This window comes from Oncorhynchus tshawytscha, linkage group LG03 (assembly GCF_018296145.1).
Source record: "Oncorhynchus tshawytscha isolate Ot180627B linkage group LG03, Otsh_v2.0, whole genome shotgun sequence".
Taxonomy (NCBI): domain Eukaryota; kingdom Metazoa; phylum Chordata; class Actinopteri; order Salmoniformes; family Salmonidae; genus Oncorhynchus; species Oncorhynchus tshawytscha.
Genome location: NC_056431.1, coordinates 56,247,692 through 56,267,925, shown reverse-complemented (window position 1 = coordinate 56,267,925; position 20,234 = coordinate 56,247,692). Strand labels below are relative to the sequence as shown.

The 20,234-nt window shown below is 44.0% G+C and overlaps 1 pseudogene; it reads left to right on the top strand.

The window, feature by feature from the left end:
• LOC112224321 overlaps positions 1-20,234 on the top strand; it is a 78,248-nt pseudogene that overhangs the window by 56,303 nt on the left and 1,711 nt on the right.

Genomic DNA, 20,234 nt, shown 5'->3' with positions numbered 1-20,234 from the left:
TCTCATGCTTTGTCTCTCTCTCCCCGTATATACAGTAAATCTCTCTCTTTCTTCCTCTCTCTCTCTCTCTCTCTCTCTCTCTCCCACTCTCTCTCTCTCCATTCTGTGTGTTTGTCTCTGTCTATAATCAGTACAAACACACTGACACCTGTTCTATCCCGTCCACCACTGCCAGCAAGGTAAACTCAGCCTAATTGGCACCAGACAATATTAAGTTGAATTAATTAATTATTAACCCTAGCTACCTCATCTACAAATAGTAGGATACATTGTGTTTGCATAGGCTTTCCTGTCTTTTGTATCATTGCGAATTGTGATAGCTTGCTACATTCAGATGGCTTACTTCTGCAATAATTAAGCTCAGTCATAGGTTTGGTAAATAGGATAATTGACAGGAGAATGAGTGAATGCAAATAGCAGAAGTACATGGATGGTATAGACATTTCCCCTTTGAGAACTACTTATTGTTTGATGACAAAATCATGTGTATGGCATTCCACTGATGTTGTTCTGCATCTCTTTTTCTCCAGGCTCCACTGACACGGTGACGTGTTCTGTCTATGGCATATGGCACCTTGTTACCACTGCAATGCACATCATCATGGGTACGTTCTCATGTTCTCCAGTATTATCCCATTTAAGATGTAGACATCACGACAATGCTATTGATAATAGAGCTGCTTCGTAACACAGAGACCTTGAGCAATGGAACAGGGATCTAATACAGCTCAAATATACACTGAGTGGATTAATATGTAAATGGTATGCATATTTACTTTACAATTCCACCAAGTTGTGTGTCTGCGTGTGTGTGCGATCCTCACATAAGGTATGGGTTTCAGTATTATATGGTGCTCCTTCGCCACAATAGAATGGTTGGTGAGGAACTAGTGGTTGGCGCAATCTGGTCCTTAATTAGCTCCATCGCTGCAATTGTGGGATGTGGGAGGCCCTGAGCAGATCTGCTGGTATTGTCTTCTGACTACTAGATCTGGTTAACAGGCCCCCTGGAAGAATGAACAGTCCCTGGAGAACAAGGGGGAAGGGCTGTCATCCTGTCCCTCACACGTTCTCTGTTTTTTCTCACGGTGTAGATAGGGCTTTCTCACACTCGCTGAGTCTCTTGTGACAGACTCTTAACATAAATGTTAACAATTCTAATAGCTGGCCTGGGCAGGTGTTATTTGGTTCTGGTGTTCGGAGAATACAAACCTTACCATACGTCTGTCTGTCTGTCTGTCTGAGGAGGAGGTGAAGTTCCTGGTAGTGAATTGTCTGATCTGTTGTGTTGGCGGTGCTGTGTGAGCTTCTCCCGACTTAGCCTGATAGACAAGAGGAGTGGGCTGTGAAGAGATAAGAGACAGTACCAGGGTTTACTGGAAAACATGCCACACAAAATATACTTTGTAGATAGAATGCCCTCTTTTTGTGGACATTCAAACAATATGTATATTGCATTAGCTGTATCCCTGTTATAAATGCAGTATAATGTATAGTAAAATCAGTTATAAATGTTATGAAAAAATAGCAACTCTGCGATGGCGTTGACAGAGAGGGCTACCTCGCTTCTAGTCCTTAGGAAACATTGCAGTAAATTGTTTTTTGATGTATTTTTTTTTTTTGATGTATTTTGATGTATGCACCACCAGGGCATTTGAACTGATTCCAGAGGCCGACCCAAAACAACGCCGCCGGAGGAGAGGGCGGTCTTCTAGTCAAACTTCGGAGGAGCGCACACCCCCACCACTTCCAAGTATATTACTCGCTAATGTCCATCCCTAGGTAACAAAGTTGACGAAATCAGGGCAAGGGTTGCTTTCCAGAGAGACATCAGGGATTGTAACATACTCGGTTTCACGGAAACATAACTCTCTGGGGATATGCTGTCGGAGTCGGTATAGCCACCTGAATTCTCAGTGCATCGCACTGACAGCAATAAATGTCTCTATGGGAAGAAGAAGGGCAGGGGTGTATGTTTCATGATTAACGACTCATCGTGTAATTGTAACAATATACAGGAACTCAAGTCCTTTTGTTCACCTGACCTAGAATTCCTCACAATCAAATGCCGACCATATTATTTCCAAAAATAATTCTATTCAGTTATTTTCACAGCCATGTTTATCAAATCAAATCAAATTGTACTTCTCACGTTCCGAATATAAGGTATTCGAATATAAGGTATATATATATATATATATATATATATATATATATATATATATATATATATATATATATATAAGTATATATATAAGGTATTCCTTACAGTGAAATACTTATTTACAAGCCCTAACCAACAATGCAGTTAAAAAATTAATAATAATATATATATATATATATGTATAAAATACCTTACAAAAAATAAAATAAAAAGAAATACAAGTAACAAATAATTAAAGAGCAGCAGTAAAATAACAATAGCGAGGCTATATACAGGGGGTACCTGTACAGAGTTAATATGCGGGGACACCGGTTAGTCGAGGTAATTGAGGTAATATGTACATGTACAGTTGAAGTCGGAAGTTTACATACACTTCGGTTGGAGTCATTAAAACTTGTTTTTCAACAACTCCACAAATTTCTTGATAACAAACTATAGTTTTGGCAAGTCTGTCAGGAAATCTACTTTGTGCATGACACAAGTAATTTTTCCAACAATTGTTTACAGACAGATTATTTCACATATAATTCACTGTATCACAATTCCAGTGGGTCAGAAGTTTACATACACTAAGTTGACTGTGCCTTTAATATGGCTAGGGGTTCCGCTAGTGGCACCCATCGACAACATTCCGCTGAACAGGCAGCGCGCAAAATTCAAAAATATTTTTTAGAAATATGTAACTTTCACACATTAATGAGTGCAATACACCAAATGAAAGACAAACTTCTTGTTAATCTACCCATCGTGTCCGATTTCAAAAATACTTTACAGCGAAAGCACAACATATGATTATGTTAGGTCAGAGCCAAGTCACAAAAACACTCACAGCCATTTTTCCAGCCAAAGAGAGGAGTCACAAAAAGCAGAAATAGAGATAAAATGAATCACTAACCTTTGATGACCTTCATCCGATGACACTCAGAGGACATCATGTTACACAATACATGTATGTTTTGTTCGATAAAGTGCATATTTATATCCAAAAATCTCAGTTTACATTGGCGTGTTACGTTCAGTAATGTTTTGCTTCCAAAACATCCAGTGATTTTGCAGAGAGCCACATCAATATACAGAAATACTCATAATAAACATTGATAAAAGATACAAGTGTTATTCACAGAATTAATGAAAGACTTCTCCTTAATGCAACCGCTGTGTCAGAGTTTTAAAAAACTTTACGGAAAAAGAAAACCATGCAATAATCTGAGTACGGCGCTCAGACGACAAAACAAGCCAAAGAGATATCCGCCATTTTGGAGTCAACAGAAGTCAGAAATAGCAGTATAAATATTCACTTACCTTTGATGGTCTTCATCAGAATGCACTCCCAGGAATCCCAGTTCCACAATAAATGTTTGATTTGTTCAATAAAGTTCATAATTTATGTCCAAAGTTGTCCCCCTTGTTGTTAGCGCGTTCAGCCTAGTAATCCAACTTCATGACCCGTGAGCACTAGGTGCAGACAAAAAGTCCAAAAGTTCCATTACAGTCCATATAAACATGTCAAACGATGTATAAAATCAATCTTTAGAATGTTTTTATCATATATCTTCAATGATGTTCCAACCGGAGAATTCCTTTGCCTTCAGAAATGCAATGGAATGTGAGCTAACTCTCACGTGAATGAGCATCACGAGCTCGTGGCACTCTGCCAGACCACTGACTCATGAGACGTCATGAGCCCCCACTTCACAGTAGAAGCCTCAAACAAGGTTCTAAAGACTGTTGACATCTAGTGGAAGCCTTAGGAAGTGCAATTTGGCCCCACAGACACTGTGTTTCGATAGGCCAAGCGTTGAATAACTACAAACCTCAGATTTCCCACTTCCTGGTTGGAGTTTTCTCAGGTTTTCGCCTGCCATATGAGTTCTGTTATACTCACAGACATCATTCAAACAGTTATAGAAACTGTAGAGTGTCTTCTATCCAAATAGACTAATAATATGCATATATAAGCAACTGGGACTGAGTAGCAGGCAGTTTTCTCTGGGCATGCTTTTCATCCAGATGTGAAAATGCTGCCCCCTATCCCAAAATGGTTTTAAACTGCTTGGAAAATTCCAGAAGATTTTGTCATGGCTTTAGAAGCTTCTGATAGGCTAAATGACATCATTTAAGTCAATTGGAGGTGTACCTGTGGATGAATTTCAAGGCCTACCTTCAATCTCAGTGCCTCTTTGCTTGACATCATGAGAAAAAAAAGGTTTGGTTCATCCTTGGGAGCTTTTTCCAAATACCTGAAGGTACCACATTCATCTGTACAAACAATAGTACCAAGTATAAACACCATGGGACTACGCAGCCGTCATACCGCTCAGGAAAGAGACACGTTCTGTCTCCTAGAGATTAACGTACTTTGGTGCGAAAGGTGCAAATCAATCCTAGAACAACAGCAAATGACCTTGTGAAGATGCTGGAGGAAACAGGTACAAAAGTATCTTTATACACAGTAAAACAAGTCCTATATATCGACATAACCTGAAAGGCCGCTCAGCAAGGAAGAAGCCTCTGCTCCAAAACCGCCATAAAGAAGCCAGACTACAGTTTGCAACTGCACATGGGGACAAAGATCGTACTTTTTGGAGAAATGTCCTCTGGTCTGATGAAACAAAAATAGAACTGTTTGACCATAATGACCATCGTTATTTTTGGAGGAAAAAGGGGGAGGCTTGCAAGCCGAAGAATACCATCCCAACCGTCAAGCAGCATCATGTTGTGGGGTGCTTTGCTGCAGGAGGGACTGGTGCACTTCACAAAATAGATGGCTTAATGAGGAAAGAAAATGATGTGGATATATTGAAGCATCATCTCAAGACATCAGTCAGGAAGTTAAAGCTTGGTCGCAAATGGCTATTCCAAAAGGACAATGACCCGAAGAATACTTCCAAAGTTGTGGCAAAATGGCTTAAGGACAACAAAGTCAAGGCATTGGAGTGGCCATCACAAAGCCCTGACCTCAATCCCATAGAAAATTTGTGGACAGAACTGAAAAGGCGTGAGCGAGCAAGGAGGCCTACAAACCTGACTCAGTTACACCAGCTCTGTCAGGAGGAATGGGCAAATGTTCCCCCAACTTATTGTGGGAAGCTTGTTGAAGGCTACCTGAAATGTTTGACCCAAGTTAACCAATTTAAAGGCAATGCTACCAAATACTAATTGAGTGTATGTAAACTTCTGACCCACTGGGAATGTGATGAAAGAAATAAAAGCTGAAAGAAATCATTTTCTATACTATTATTCTGACATTTCACATTTTTTAAATAAAGTGGTGATCCTAAGTGACCTAAAACAGGGAATTTTTACTGGGATTAGGAATTGTGAAAAACTGAGTTTAAATGTATTTGGCTCAGGTGTATGTAAACTTCCGACTTCAACTGTAGGTAGAGTTATTAAAGTGACTGTTGCATAGATAATAAGAGAGAGTAGCAGCAGTGTAAAAGAGGAGGAGGGGGGACAATGCAAATAGTCTGGGTAGCCATTTGTTTAGACGTTTGGGAGTCTTATGGCTTGGGGGTAGAAGCTGTTTAGAAGCCTCTTGGACCTAGACTTTAGCGCTCCGGTACCGCTTGCCATGCGGTAGCAGAGATAACATTCTATGGCTAGGGTTTCTGGAGTCTTTGGCAATTTTTATTGCCTTCCTCTGACACCGCCTGGTATAGAGCTTCTGGATGGCAGGAAGGGCTGGGCCGATGTACTTGCCATGCGCACTACCCTGTGTAGTGCCTTGTGGTTGGAGGCTGGGCAGTTGGCATACCAGGCAGTGATGCAACCAGTCAGGATGCTCTTGATGATGCAGCTGTAGAACCTTTTGAGGATCTGAGGACCCATGTCAAATCTTTTCAGTCTTCTGAGGGGGAATCGGTTTTGTCGTGCCCTCTTCACGACTGTCTTGGTGTGCTTGGACCATGTTAGTTTGTTGGTGATGTGGACACCAAGAAACTTGAAGTTTCAACCTGCTCCATTACAGTCCCATCGATGAGAATGGGGGCGTCTTCGGTCCACAATCATCTCCTTTGTCTTGATCACATTGAGGGAGAGGTTTCTGTCCTGGCACCACATGGCCAGGCCTCGGACCTCCTCCCTATAGGCTGTCTTGTCATTGTCGGTGATCAGGGCTACCACTGTTGTGTAATCTGCAAACTTTATGATGGTGTTGGAATTGTGCTTGGCCGTGCAGTCATGAGTGAACAAGGAGTACAAGAGGGGACTGAGCACGCACCCCTGAGGGGCCCCCGTGTTGAGGATCAGTGTGGTGGATGTGTTGTTACCTACCCTTACCACCTGGGGGCGGCCCGTCAGGAAGTCCAGGATCCAGTTGCAGAGGGAGGTGTTTTGTCCCAGGGTCCTTAGCTTAGTGATGAGCTTTGAGGGTGTGTTGAACACTGAGCTGTAGTCAATGAATAGCATTCTCACATAGGTGTTATTTTTGTCTAGGTGGGAAAAGGCAGTGTGGAGTGCAATAGAGATTGCGTCACCTTTGGATCTGTTAAGGCGGTATGCAAATTGGAGTGGATCTCTGGTTTATGGGATAATGGTGTTGATGTGAGCCATGACCAGCTTTTCAAAGAACTCCATGGCTACGGGCGTGAGTGCTACGGGTCAGTAGTCATTTAAGCATGTTACCTTAGTGTTCTTGGGGACAGGGACTATGGTGGTATGCTTGAAACATGTTCATATTACAGATTCAGACAGGGAGAGGTTGAAAATGTCAGGGAAGACACTTGCCAGTTGGTCAGAGCGTGTTCGCGGTTCACGTCCTGGTAATCCGTCTGGCACTGTGGCCTTGTGAATGTTGACCTGTTTAAAGGTCTTATTCACATTGGCTGCGGAGATCGTGATCACACAGTCGTCTGGAACAGCTGATTCTCTCATGCATGTTTCAGTGTTACTTGCCTCGAAGCGAGCTTTGAAGTAATTTAGCTCATTTGGTAGGCTCGTGTCACTGTGCAGCTCTTGGGCTGGGCTTCCCTTTGTAGTCTGTAATAGTTGGCAAGCCCTGCCACATCCAATGAGCGATACCACAACGGCCCTCAAGGAACTTCACTGAACCTTACTGGACTTTATGCAAACTGGAAAACATACATCCTGAGGATGCATTTATTGATTGTAGCTGGGGATTTTAACAAAGCCAATTTGAGGAAAAGGCTACCTAAATTCTATCAGCATATCGACTGTAGCACTCGCGCTGGAAAAACATTGGGCCATTGTTACTATAAAAACACTGGACCATTGTTACTCTAACTCCTATAGGAAGAAACTCAAACAAGAAGTACCCGTGCTAAGGACTATTCCACGCTGGTCTGACCAATCGGAATCCACGATTGTTTTGATCACGCGGACTGGAATATGTTCCAGGTAGCCTCAGAGAATAATATCGCCGTATACGCTGATTCGGTGAGTGAGTTTTTAAGGAAGTGTATAGGAGATATTGTACCCACTGTCTATTAAAACCTACCCGAACTAGAAACCGTTGATTGAAGGCTTCATTCGTGCAAAACTGAAAGCGTGTACCATTGCATTTAACCATGGCAAGACGACTGGCAATATGGCAGCATACAAACAGAGTAGTCATTCCCTCCGCAAGGCAATCAAACAAGCAAAATGTCCGTTTTGAGACAAAGTAGAGTTGCAATTCAATGGCTCAGACGTGAGACGGATGTGACAGGGTCAACAGACAATCACGGACTACAAAAAAGAAAACCAGCCATGTCGCGGACACTGATGTCTTGCTTCCAGGACTGTGGTCTCTCCTTCTCCTTGGCCTATGTGAGTAAGACATTTAAACGTGTTAACCCTCCAAAGGCAACCGGCCCAGACGGCATCCCGAGCCGCGTCCTCAGAGCATGCGCAGACCAGCTGGCTGGTGTGTTTACGGACATATTCAATCTCTCCCTATCCCAGTCTGCTGTCCCCATAAGCTTCAAAATGGCCACCATTGTTCCTGTACCCAAGAATGCAAAGGCAACTGAACTAAATGACAATTGCTCTGTAGCACTCACTTCTGTCATCATGAAGTGCTTTGAGAGACTAGTCAAGGATCATATCACCTCCACCTTACATGTCACCCTAGACCCATTCAATTTGCTTACCCCCCCAATAGGTCCACAGACGATGCAATCGCCATCACATTGCACACTGCCCTATCCTATCTGGACAAGAGGAATACCTATGTAAGAATGATGTTCATTGACTATAGCTCAGCATTCAACACCTTAGTACCCTACAAGCTCATCATTAAGCTTAAGGCCCTGGATCTCAACCCCGCCCTGTGCAATTGGGTCCTGGACTTCCTGACGGGCCGCCACCAGGTGGTGAAGGTAGGAAACACAGGGGCCCAACAAGGGTCCGTGCAAAGCCCCCTCCTGTACTCCCTGTTCACCCATGACTGCGTGGCCATGCATGCCTCCAACTCAATCATCAAGTTTGCAGACGACACAACAGTAGCAAGCTTGATTACCAACAATGACGCAACAGCTTACAGGGAGGAGGTGAGGGCTCTCGGAGTGTGGTGTCAGGAAAATAACCTCTCACTCAAAGTCAATAAAACAAAGGAGTTCAGGAAACAGCAGAGGGAGCACATCGATGGTGGAAAGTGGTGGAAAGTTTTAAGAAGGTGGAAAGTTTTAAGTTCCTTGGCGTACATATCACTGACACACTGAAATGGTCCACATAGACAGGGTGGTGAAGAAGGCACAACAGCGCCTCTTCAACCTCAGAAGGCTGACGAAATGTGTCTTAACACCTAAACTTTTACAGATGCACAATTCAGAGCATCCTGTTCACCAGGATGCTCTCAATTCACCACGTGGGCTGTATCACCGCCTGGTACGGCAACTGCACCGCCCACAACTACAGGGCTCTCCAGAGTGTGGTGCGGTCTGCACAACGCATCACCGGGGGTGAACTACCTGCCCTCCAGGACACTACATCACCCGATGTCACAGGAAGGCCAAAAAGATCATCAAGGACAACAACCACCCGAGCCACTGCCTGTTCACCACGTTACCATCCAGAAGGCGAGGTCAGTACAGAGGCATCAAAGCTGGGACCGAGAGACTGAAAAACAGCTTCTATCTCAAGGCCATCAGACTGTTAAACAGCCATCACTAGCACAGAGAGGCTGCTGCCTACATATACAGACTTGAAATCATTGGCCAGTTTAATAAATGGAACATTAGTTACTTTAATAATGTCACTTTAATAACGTTTACATATCTTGCATTACTCAACTCATATGTATATTCTCTATTCTATACTATATATTGCTTCTTAGCCTATGCATTGCTCATCTGACATTGCTCATCCATGTGTTTTACATATTCTTATTCCGTTCCTTTACTTAGATTGTGTGTATTAGGTATTTGTTACTTGTAAGATATTGCAGCGCTGTCGGAACGAGAAGCACAAGGATTTCGCTACACTCGCAATAACATCTGCTAAACATGTGTATGTGACCAATACAATTTGATTTGATGCAGAACATTTTGTGTACAGTGCAAAGTGTAATCCTATTGAAACAATCACACATGCTACAATAAACTGTTATTTTTAAACAAATGTTGACCTCAACTACACAAGATAACCCTACTCTTCATTAAATCCTCTTTGTCTTACATTACAGGCCATACGGTTCTGTAATACATAGTTCCAACACTGAACTAGGAGGGACTTCTAGCAACAGCAATAGAACATGCAGTTCAGTCAGTCCAGTTCTGTCAGCGGTTATGGTGATAGATGATTGGAATTGTGTTCAGATTCTTCTACACATAATAGCATTCACACTTTATTCTGAATAACCAATATGGAGGAGAATCAGATAATTAAATGATGAAAATGAAAATGCAAACAAACAACATTTCTGAAGTTTTGACATGTCTGAATCTCATTTTGACATGTTTGAATTTCAAATCTCACCTGATTAGAAACAAGGCAACAGTAAACCTGTTGTCCCACACTAATGATGCAGCACCCCCTTGGGCCAATGAGTGACAACATTTCAAGCTCAAACGAGACAGGATATATGCTTGATCAAAGTTTTGAATTTTAGTTTGGCCTATCAGTGTAATTTTGTAACTGCCGGATCTATATGGCAAGATGCATCATTCACCCAAGTTTCGTCAAAATTGGGCCAGTGGAGTTGGAGATATGGCGTGCGACTAATGAACAAACGTACAGACAGAGACAGATCCACAGCCCCCTTCCGATTTCATCGTGGGTGACAACAGCGATGGGAAAATAGAAATAAGAACGAAATAAGCGAAAGACAAAAGACAGAGCCCTCCACACGACCTATCCAATTAGTTTTGCCAGAGACAAAGCTTGGTGACAGTTTGGTAATTAAGTTCTGTCTCCTATGGCTGCTGAGTGCATCACTAACCATGATCAAAAATGATGCAGCGCCCCCCTTGGGCTTTTCAGTGTAATATTGTAAATTAGGAATTTCTATTGCTAGATGCATCATTCACCAAGTTTAATCAAAATCGGGCCAGTGGTGTCTGAGATATTGCGTGTGACTAACATATGTAGAGTTGATTACTATAGCGCCCCCCTTGGGCCAATCAATGTAATTGTGTAAATGCTGGCTCTCTATGGCAAGACGCATCATTCACCCTAGTTTTGTTAAAATCCGGCCAGTGGTGTCGGAGATATCGTGTGGGTTCGCTAGACTCATGTCTCTTAGCATGTGCCCGTTATAGCACCACCATGTGGTCGATATGAATGTTTGTGTATATGTGAGCCTTGACAGTGTTTGCAACATGTGTACCAAATTGTGTTATAATACTGTAATGAAACAGCAGGGAGCAGGTCTCGAACCCTCGACCTTCGAGCCCGAGGTCCGGCGCGCTATCGACTGTGCCGCAAAAGCATGCTCGTGCGGCAGGGTCGATTTGCGTGCGTATAAAACCCAGGGTCGTTAGAATACAAATATCCTTTACTGACTTATATGCTACACTACTCAAATCAAATCAAATCAAATCAAATTTTATTTGTCACATACACATGGTTAGCAGATGTTAATGCGAGTGTAGCGAAATGCTTGTGCTTCTAGTTCCGACAATGCAGTAATAACGAACAAGTAATCTAACTAACAATTCCAAAAAACTACTGTCTTATACACAGTGTAAGGGGATAAAGAATATGTACATAAGGATATATGAATGAGTGATGGTACAGAGCAGCATAGGCAAGATACAGTAGATGATATCGAGTACAGTATATACATATGAGTATGTAAACCAAGTGGCATAGTTAAAGTGGCTAGTGATACATGTATTACATAAGGATGCAGTCGATGATATAGAGTACAGTATCTACGTATGCATATGAGATGAATAATGTAGGGTAAGTAACATTATATAAGGTAGCATTGTTTAAAGTGGCTAGTGATATATTTACATCATTTCCCATCAATTCCCATTATTAAAGTGGCTGGAGTAGAGTCAGTGTCATTGACAGTCATTGACAGTGTGTTGGCAGTAGTGGTGGCTGTTTAACAGTCTGATGGCCTTGAGATAGAAGCTGTTTTTCAGTCTCTTGGTCCCAGCTTTGATGCACCTGTACTGACCTCGCCTTCTGGATGACAGCGGGGTGAACAGGCAGTAGCTCGGGTGGTTGATGTCCTTGATGATCTTTATGGCCTTCCTGTAGCATCGGGTGGTGTAGGTGTCCTGGAGGGCAGGTAGTTTGCCCCCGGTGATGCGTTGTCCAGACCTCACTACCCTCTGGAGAGCCTTACGGTTGAGGGCGGTGCAGTTGCCATACCAGGCGGTGATACAGCCCGCCAGGATGCTCTCGATTGTGCATCTGTAGAAGTTTGTGAGTGCTTTTGGTGACAAGCCGAATTTCTTCAGCCTCCTGAGGTTGAAGAGGCGCTGCTGCGCCTTCCTCACGATGCTGTCTGTGTGAGTGGACCAATTCAGTTTGTCTGTGATGTGTATGCCGAGGAACTTAAAACTTGCTACCCTCTCCACTACTGTTCCATCGATGTGGATGGGGGTGTTCCCTCTGCTGTTTCCTGAAGTCCACAATCATCTCCTTAGTTTTGTTGACGTTGAGTGTGAGGTTATTTTCCTGACACCACACTCCGAGGGCCCTCACCTCCTCCCTGTAGGCCGTCTCGTCGTTGTTGGTAATCAAGCCTACCACTGTTGTGTCGTCCGCAAACTTGATGATTGAGTTGGAGGCGTGCGTGGCCACGCAGTCGTGGGTGAACAGGGAGTACAGGAGAGGGCTCAGAACGCACCCTTGTGGGGCCCCAGTGTTGAGGATCAGCGGGGAGGAGATGTTGTTGCCTACCCTCACCACCTGGGGCGGCCCGTCAGGAAGTCCAGTACCCAGTTGCACAGGGCGGGGTCGAGACCCAGGGTCTCGAGCTTGATGACGAGCTTGGAGGGTACTATGGTGTTGAATGCCGAGCTGTAGTCGATGAACAGCATTCTCACATAGGTATTCCTCTTGTCCAGATGGGTTAGGGCAGTGTGCAGTGTGGTTGAGATTGCATCGTCTGTGGACCTATTTGGGCGGTAAGCAAATTGGAGTGGGTCTAGGGTGTCAGGTAGGGTGGAGGTGATATGGTCCTTGACTAGTCTCTCAAAGCACTTCATGATGACGGATGTGAGTGCTACGGGCGGTAGTCGTTTAGCTCAGTTACCTTAGCTTTCTTGGGAACAGGAACAATGGTGGCCCTCTTGAAGCATGTGGGAACAGCAGACTGGTATAGGGATTGATTGAATATGTCCGTAAACACACCGGCCAGCTGGTCTGCGCATGCTCTGAGGGCGCGGCTGGGGATGCCGTCTGGGCCTGCAGCCTTGCGAGGGTTAACACGTTTAAATGTCTTACTCACTTCGGCTGCAGTGAAGGAGAGACCGCATGTTTTCGTTGCAGGCCGTGTCAGTGGCACTGTATTGTCCTCAAAGCGGGCAAAAAAGTTATTTAGTCTGCCTGGGAGCAAGACATCCTGGTCCGTGACTGGGCTGGGTTTCTTCCTGTAGTCCGTGATTGACTGTAGACCCTGCCACATGCCTCTTGTGTCTGAGCCGTTGAATTGAGATTCTACTTTGTCTCTGTACTGGCGCTTAGCTTGTTTGATAGCCTTGCGGAGGGAATAGCTGCACTGTTTGTATTCAGTCATGTTACCAGACACCTTGCCCTGATTAAAAGCAGTGGTTCGCGCCTTCAGTTTCACATGAATGCTGCCATCAATCCACGGTTTCTGGTTAGGGAATGTTTTAATCGTTGCTATGGGAACGACATCTTCAACGCACGTTCTAATGAACTCGCACACCGTATCAGCGTATTCGTCAATGTTGTTGTCTGACGCAATACGAAACATCTCCCAGTCCACGTGATGGAAGCAGTCTTGGAGTGTGGAGTCAGCTTGGTCGGACCAGCGTTGGACAGACCTCAGCGTGGGAGCTTCTTGTTTTAGTTTCTGTCTGTAGGCAGGGATCAACAAAATGGAGTCGTGGTCAGCTTTTCCGAAAGGGGGCGGGGCAGGGCCTTATATGCGTCGCGGAAGTTAGAGTAACAATGATCCAGGGTCTTTCCACCCCTGGTTGCGCAATCGATATGCTGATAAAATTTAGGGAGTCTTGTTTTCAGATTAGCCTTGTTAAAATCCCCAGCTACAATGAATGCAGCCTCCGGATAAATCGTTTCCAGTTTGCAGAGAGTTAAATAAAGTTCGTTCAGAGCCATCGATGTGTCTGCTTGGGGGGATATATACGGCTGTGATTATAATCGAAGAGAATTCTCTTGGTAGATAATGCGGTCTACATTTGATTGTGAGGAATTCTAAATCAGGTGAACAGAAGGATTTGAGTTCCTGTATGTTTCTTTCATCACACCATGTCACGTTGGCCATAAGACATACACCCCCGCCCGTCTTCTTACCAGAAAGATGTTTGTTTCTGTCGGCGCGATGCGTGGAGAAACCCGTTGGCTGCACCGCTTCGGATTGCGTCTCTCCAGTTAGCCATGTTTCCGTGAAGCAAAGAACGTTACAGTCTCTGATGTCCCTCTGGAATGCTACCCTTGCTCGGATTTCATCAACCTTGTTGTCAAGAGACTGGACATTGGCAAGAAGAATGCTAGGGAGTGGTGCACAATGTGCCCGTCTCCGGAGTCTGACCAGAAGACCGCTTCGTTTCCCTCTTTTTCTGAGTCGTTTTTTTGGGTCGCTGGGTCCACTCCGTTGCACTGGTTGTAAGGCAGAACACAGGATCCGCATCGCGAAAAACATATTCTTGGTCGTACTGATGGTGAGTTGACGCTGATCTTATATTCAGTAGTTCTTCTCGGCTGTATGTAATGAAACCTAAGATGACCTGGGATACTAGTGTAAGAAATAACATGTAAAAAAACAAAAAACTGCATAGTTTCCTAGGAACGCGAAGCGAGGCGGCCATCTCTGTCGGCGCCGGAAGTCTGTACTCCCTCCTTTCAAAGAGCGCGTCCTCGCACTAGCTTGCGACTCTATGTCTTACAGGAACGTGCTCACCGGCCAACCACATGCACTGTCGTGGATACAAGATCCGACCACTTCCGACACCAATGTAATGAAACAGCAGGGAGCAGGTCTCGAACCCTCGACCTTCGAGCCGGATGTACGGCAAGCTATCGACTGTGCCGTAAAAGCATGCTCGTGCGGCAGGGTCGATTTCCACGCGTATAAACCTAGGGTCGTTACAATACCAATATCCTTTACTGACTTATATGCACTTATGTTCCAGACCACATCCACGTGAATGTTTATTGGTCAATAGCGGACATGTTGTTTTAGTTACTAGTCTGGAAATTATTGCGCTGATTGATGTCCATAGATGTCACATATCAAGTTTCCTGTAGATCGGTCATTCGGTGGTAGAACAGTAGCGTTTTTCACAAAATACTAAATGGCGGAAAATCCATCTTGGTGGAGCTCATGGGTCCCTGAGGCCAATTTCTTCCTTGTGAGGAGAGGGACTTATGTCACAAATTTCATGACTTTCGGTCAAATTTAGCATTTTTTATCTTGTTATAGTGCCACCATCTGGCCAATCAGTGTAATGTTGTAAATGCCGGATCTCTATGGCAAGAGGCATCATTCACCTAAGTTTCATTAAAATCGTACCAGAGCTGTCTGAGATATCAAATCAAATGTATTAGTCGCATGCGCCAAATACAACAGCTTACAGTGAAATGCTTACTTACAAGCCCCTAACCAACAATGCAGTTCAAAAAATATGAATAAGAATAAGAAATAAAAGTAACAAGTAGTTAAAGAGCAGCAGTAAAATAACAATAGCGAGACTATATACAGAGGGTACCGGTACAGAGTCAATGTGTGGGGTCACCGGTTAGTCGAGGTAATTAAGGTAATATGTACATGTAGGTAGAGTTATTAAAGTGACTATGCATAGATAATAACAGAGAGTAGCAGAGGTGTAAAATAGGGGGGGGGGAATGCAAATAGTCTGGGTAGCCATTTGATCAGGTGTTCATTGCGTGTGACTAACGAACGTATGAACGAATGCACGGATGAGAACAGATGCACAGATCCACAGTCCCCTCCCCGATTTCATCGTGGATGACAATTAACTGACAGACAAAATGTTTGGGTTATAAGCTAAATAATGTAAACAAGAACACATAACACTTGATATGAACAAGGAATGGCGATGCTTATTTACGACGGGCCGATATAGGGCTTGTTGGTTTTCTAATGAAGTAATATTTATGCATGTGAATAAGGCCAACTGGCAGGATGTTTTAGACCTTCATGAATATTCATGAGTTATGAGGTCAGGAGCCATATATTATATGGGCGAGACAGAAAGAGGTCAGGAATGTGTATAGGCCAATAGGATGGGACCTGTGTCTATAACATCATAAGCCTATATTGGCATAGTCTGATATATTGTAAGTTATAAACCAGAGATGAATAATTTCCCATTTTGTGTGCTGGACTAAATGTAGGCCTACAAATGAAGTGAAAGAATGCCCTACACGTACTAGTTACTTCTCAATCTCTGACAGAGAACCCGTCACAGAGTAGAAGCATGTCATTCAAGCTGCAGCACCAGGGTGCCAACTTTATACAGTACATTAATCTATATCAGTCATATCTATTCTTCTTCTCTCTTCCCTCTCTTTGTCTCCTGTCTGTGTTACTATAGGAGGTAGATGTGTGTAGTTTCAGTTCTCTTGGTCGCCTCCTGCATTTCGGCTTCTATGCCATGTTTGGTTTTGGGGGGCGGACGCTGGCCCTGGCGGAAAGGCATCAATGGATGCCACCTGGGCAGAAACGGGAGTTCGCTGTGATCAAAACGCTAGCAAACCTCAAGTAAGTCTCTCAATAGAGCCCTAAAACTCAACTCTGAACCTCGAAGCCAGTTCCACAGCATTTTCCATTGTTCCCCTCTAATCAAGGACTGATTTAGGACCTGGGACACCAGGTGGGTGCAATTCATTATCAGGTAGAACAGATAACCAGCAGGCTCTGGACCTCGTAGGGTAAGAGTTGAATACACCTGCTCTTAGAGGGTCACAGACACACAGACACAGAGACACAGACACACACACACACACTCACACACACACACAGACACAGACACAGACACACACACACACACACACACACACAATACCCGTCAATTCTGGACTAAGCCTCCAGGGAAAGAGACTTGCCTGCCAGGGTTTCCTTTTGAATAGTCTCTTTATCACACATGAATCTGTCTCTAGAGAACCATCCCTCCTCTTCTCCAATCCAGCCATCTAAAGTCTACTCTATTCATCTTCCTCTCCCTCTCTATCTTGGTATGTCTGATTACAGACCTGAAGACTGTGAATTGTCCTATCTTCCTGTGAAGAAAGTCCAAACTGAAATGCTGGATCTAGTAAAGTAAGTGACAGAAGTCTGTCTGATTATAAAATCTGTAGTCCAAGTTTGATAGTAATTACCTGTGTGAATTTGATTTGAAACAGGCCTCTACAGGCTTAGTAGATCGTTGGAAGGAAACCAAAATGTAGAAGAACAACCGACTAAATATGTGGGGGGGAGAATCTCACAAAGAAAGACAAAAGTCAAAATGATGCATCTGAAAATATATATATATTTTTAGAAATGAGTCCTTGAAAGGTGACAACGACATAGGTGAGTTTGTCATGGATGATGTTTTATCAATGTGAACTTTTCTATATCTTATCTTGAATGGTGTGACACTGTCCATCACTGAAACCCCATCTTCTCTAGAAGAGCAAGAGTTGTGGATGACCAACCAGGGTCTGTTCTTCAATGTCAGCATCATGGCCATCCCCTGTCTCTGCTCCATGGCCCCCAGGGGCCTGGCCCCTAACACCAGGTATGTGGGTCTCTCTTAACACAATCACCTCCTGCATATGTGAGTACAATACATGCATACAAACCTGAATCCATGCCTGCATGTGCGTGAGTGTATGCAAGCCTGCATCTGTGCCCATTAATGTATATATGCGTGTGGTTGACTGAGCATTGAGCAATGTGCATGAACTACGTCCTGGACCAGTGATAATGGCATGGGGTTACCGAGCTGCCATGCCGTGCCTTGTTATGCAGGGAAGGCCTGCCCACTCCAAGACCTCTCCACCACGGTTGACAACTCCACGGTGTCCCACTCCCAGAGAGCAAAGCACCTTGACGTGACCCTGGACAACACCCTGTTGTTCTCTGCAAACATCAAAGCAGTGACTCGCTTCTGCAGGGTCATGCTCTACAACATCCGTAGAGTACAACCTTAACTCACACAGGAAGCGGCGCAGATCCTAATCCAGGCACTTGTCGACTTCCGTCTGGACTACTGCAACTCGCTGTTGGCTGGGCTCCCTGCTTGTGTCATCAAACCCCTGCAACTTATCCAGAACGCTGCAGCTTGTCTGGTGTTCAACCTTCCCAAGTCCAGCCTCCATGCCCGGCCAGTTATCCCCCAGGTAGGGTGAGGAGGCCACTCCCGGTGGGGGGTCGGTACCATACATGGGACATACTAGCCAGTTCCAGGTAATCCAATGAGATTGGGATCAGTGTTTGGATCAGACTACCGAGGTCAAAGGCTTCTAACTGGACTACTGAGCGGATAACGACTCTGATTTAAGGGAGTGACAGAACTTAATTAAAGAGAATGGCAAAGCTTATTAAAGGGAGTGTCAGAGAGGGAGGACTTAAAGTCAAGAGCATATGTGTGCACTGCAGGACCAGGCCTCCTAGGTGGCTCAGCATGTGTCCCAAATGGCATCCTATTCCCTATATAGTGCACTACTATATAGTGATTTATATGGGGAATAGGGATTCATTTTGGACACAGGCCCAGTGTGAATCTGGCCACAGTAATGATAGAGCATGGAGTAGAGCAACAGGCCTCACACAGTGCAGTGGAACCACACTGCGTATTATAACATCATCAACCTTAACTACACAAGACAGGAACAGTAGGAGTATTTGTAAATATAGCATGGTTGATGTAGACACATTTACAATAAACACATCATGTAGTACTAATGAAGTTGGAACTAATGTATACTGCTGTCTGTTCTGTTCCTGACATTATCTATTCCTCTTCATGGTGACAAATCACGAAAAATATAGGATGTGTTGCTTAATCAACCTGCTTGGATTGAAATGTCCACAGTGATGTAGTATACTGTACATATGAACCGATTTCTCTCTCTCTCTCTCCCCCTCTCTCTGTGTGTGTGTGTGTGTGTTGTGTGTGTGTGTGTGTAAGATTGAACAATGGAAGCATGGCCTTGATCGCAGCAGGAAACACTTCCAGGTCAGAGTTCATCAAACACCTGAAGAGATACAACAGTGTAAACAATCAGGTGAGGTCAGACCTTCCTTCCACACACACACACACACACACACACACACACACACACACACACACACACACACACACACACACACACACACACACACACACACACACACACACACACACACACACACACACACACACACTCCCCTTGAGGAGTGGCATGTGTCATTCAGTGAGTCAGTCAGTAAACACATGTAAACACACATACACACACACACACACACACACATGAAAACACACACATAAACACACGAAAACATTAAATACACATGTAAACACACACACAAACACAGAGAGAGAGAGAGAGAGAGAGAGAGAGAGAGAGAGAGAAATCCCGCTGTCACTAATGGAGTTTGCCGCCCTGCGAGCTTAAGCGGAATTAGCATACTGTCAAGTCAAATTAATCACTGACTGTCAAATTTCCCTAAAACACTTTTCAGGCTAATACAGATTAGTCCATTTAAGAGCCCAGCAGCCCACCTGTCCTGTTTTCCATCCAACACAATCTAATCTAAGCCTGTTTGTTAACCTACATTCTAAATATACAGTTGGCTGTATACAGGGGGATGCTACTGTGTGACTGGGAAGGCAGCAGATCACTCACAGTTTGTGGGAGTCTACTGTACCTGAGAAGAGACATTTTATTTTTTTGTGAGTTTCAATAGAACAGGTTTCATAATGTTCAGGGGAAACAAATAGTTTGAGGGGACTTCATGACCATACTGTCCGTCCGTCCATCCTTCTTTCTGTCTGTCCTTCCGTCCGAGCAGATCTGACTAATGTTTGTGTTGTTGGGCCATTTTCCATGAAAACAAGCAGGATGTGAAAATGATAAAATGATGACTCAGACAAACAAACAAACCAGACTATTTATTGTCTGACTTCTATTGAACGATTTCTGGGAAACTGAGTCTGAAGGACAACTAATGAAAAACATATTTACATCCCACAAACCTGATGGGGAGTCAGAATACATAAGCCAAACAATATGAGTTGTGGTAGGAAATGTAGACACACCTGTACTCCATGTACTCCCTGTATCATTCATCGACAAAAGATAGGCTGTGTCATTCATATGAACTACTTTCATGTTTCCACTGGCTTAACTGGTTTAAACTTTTGTCCAAGACGGGATGTAACCTTGGTGACCAGGGTCATATAACAGCGTGATTGCTGTTTAGGGAATTGTGTTGTTGGGGACATGTATTCACCCTGTGCATCATCATTGCCCCCTA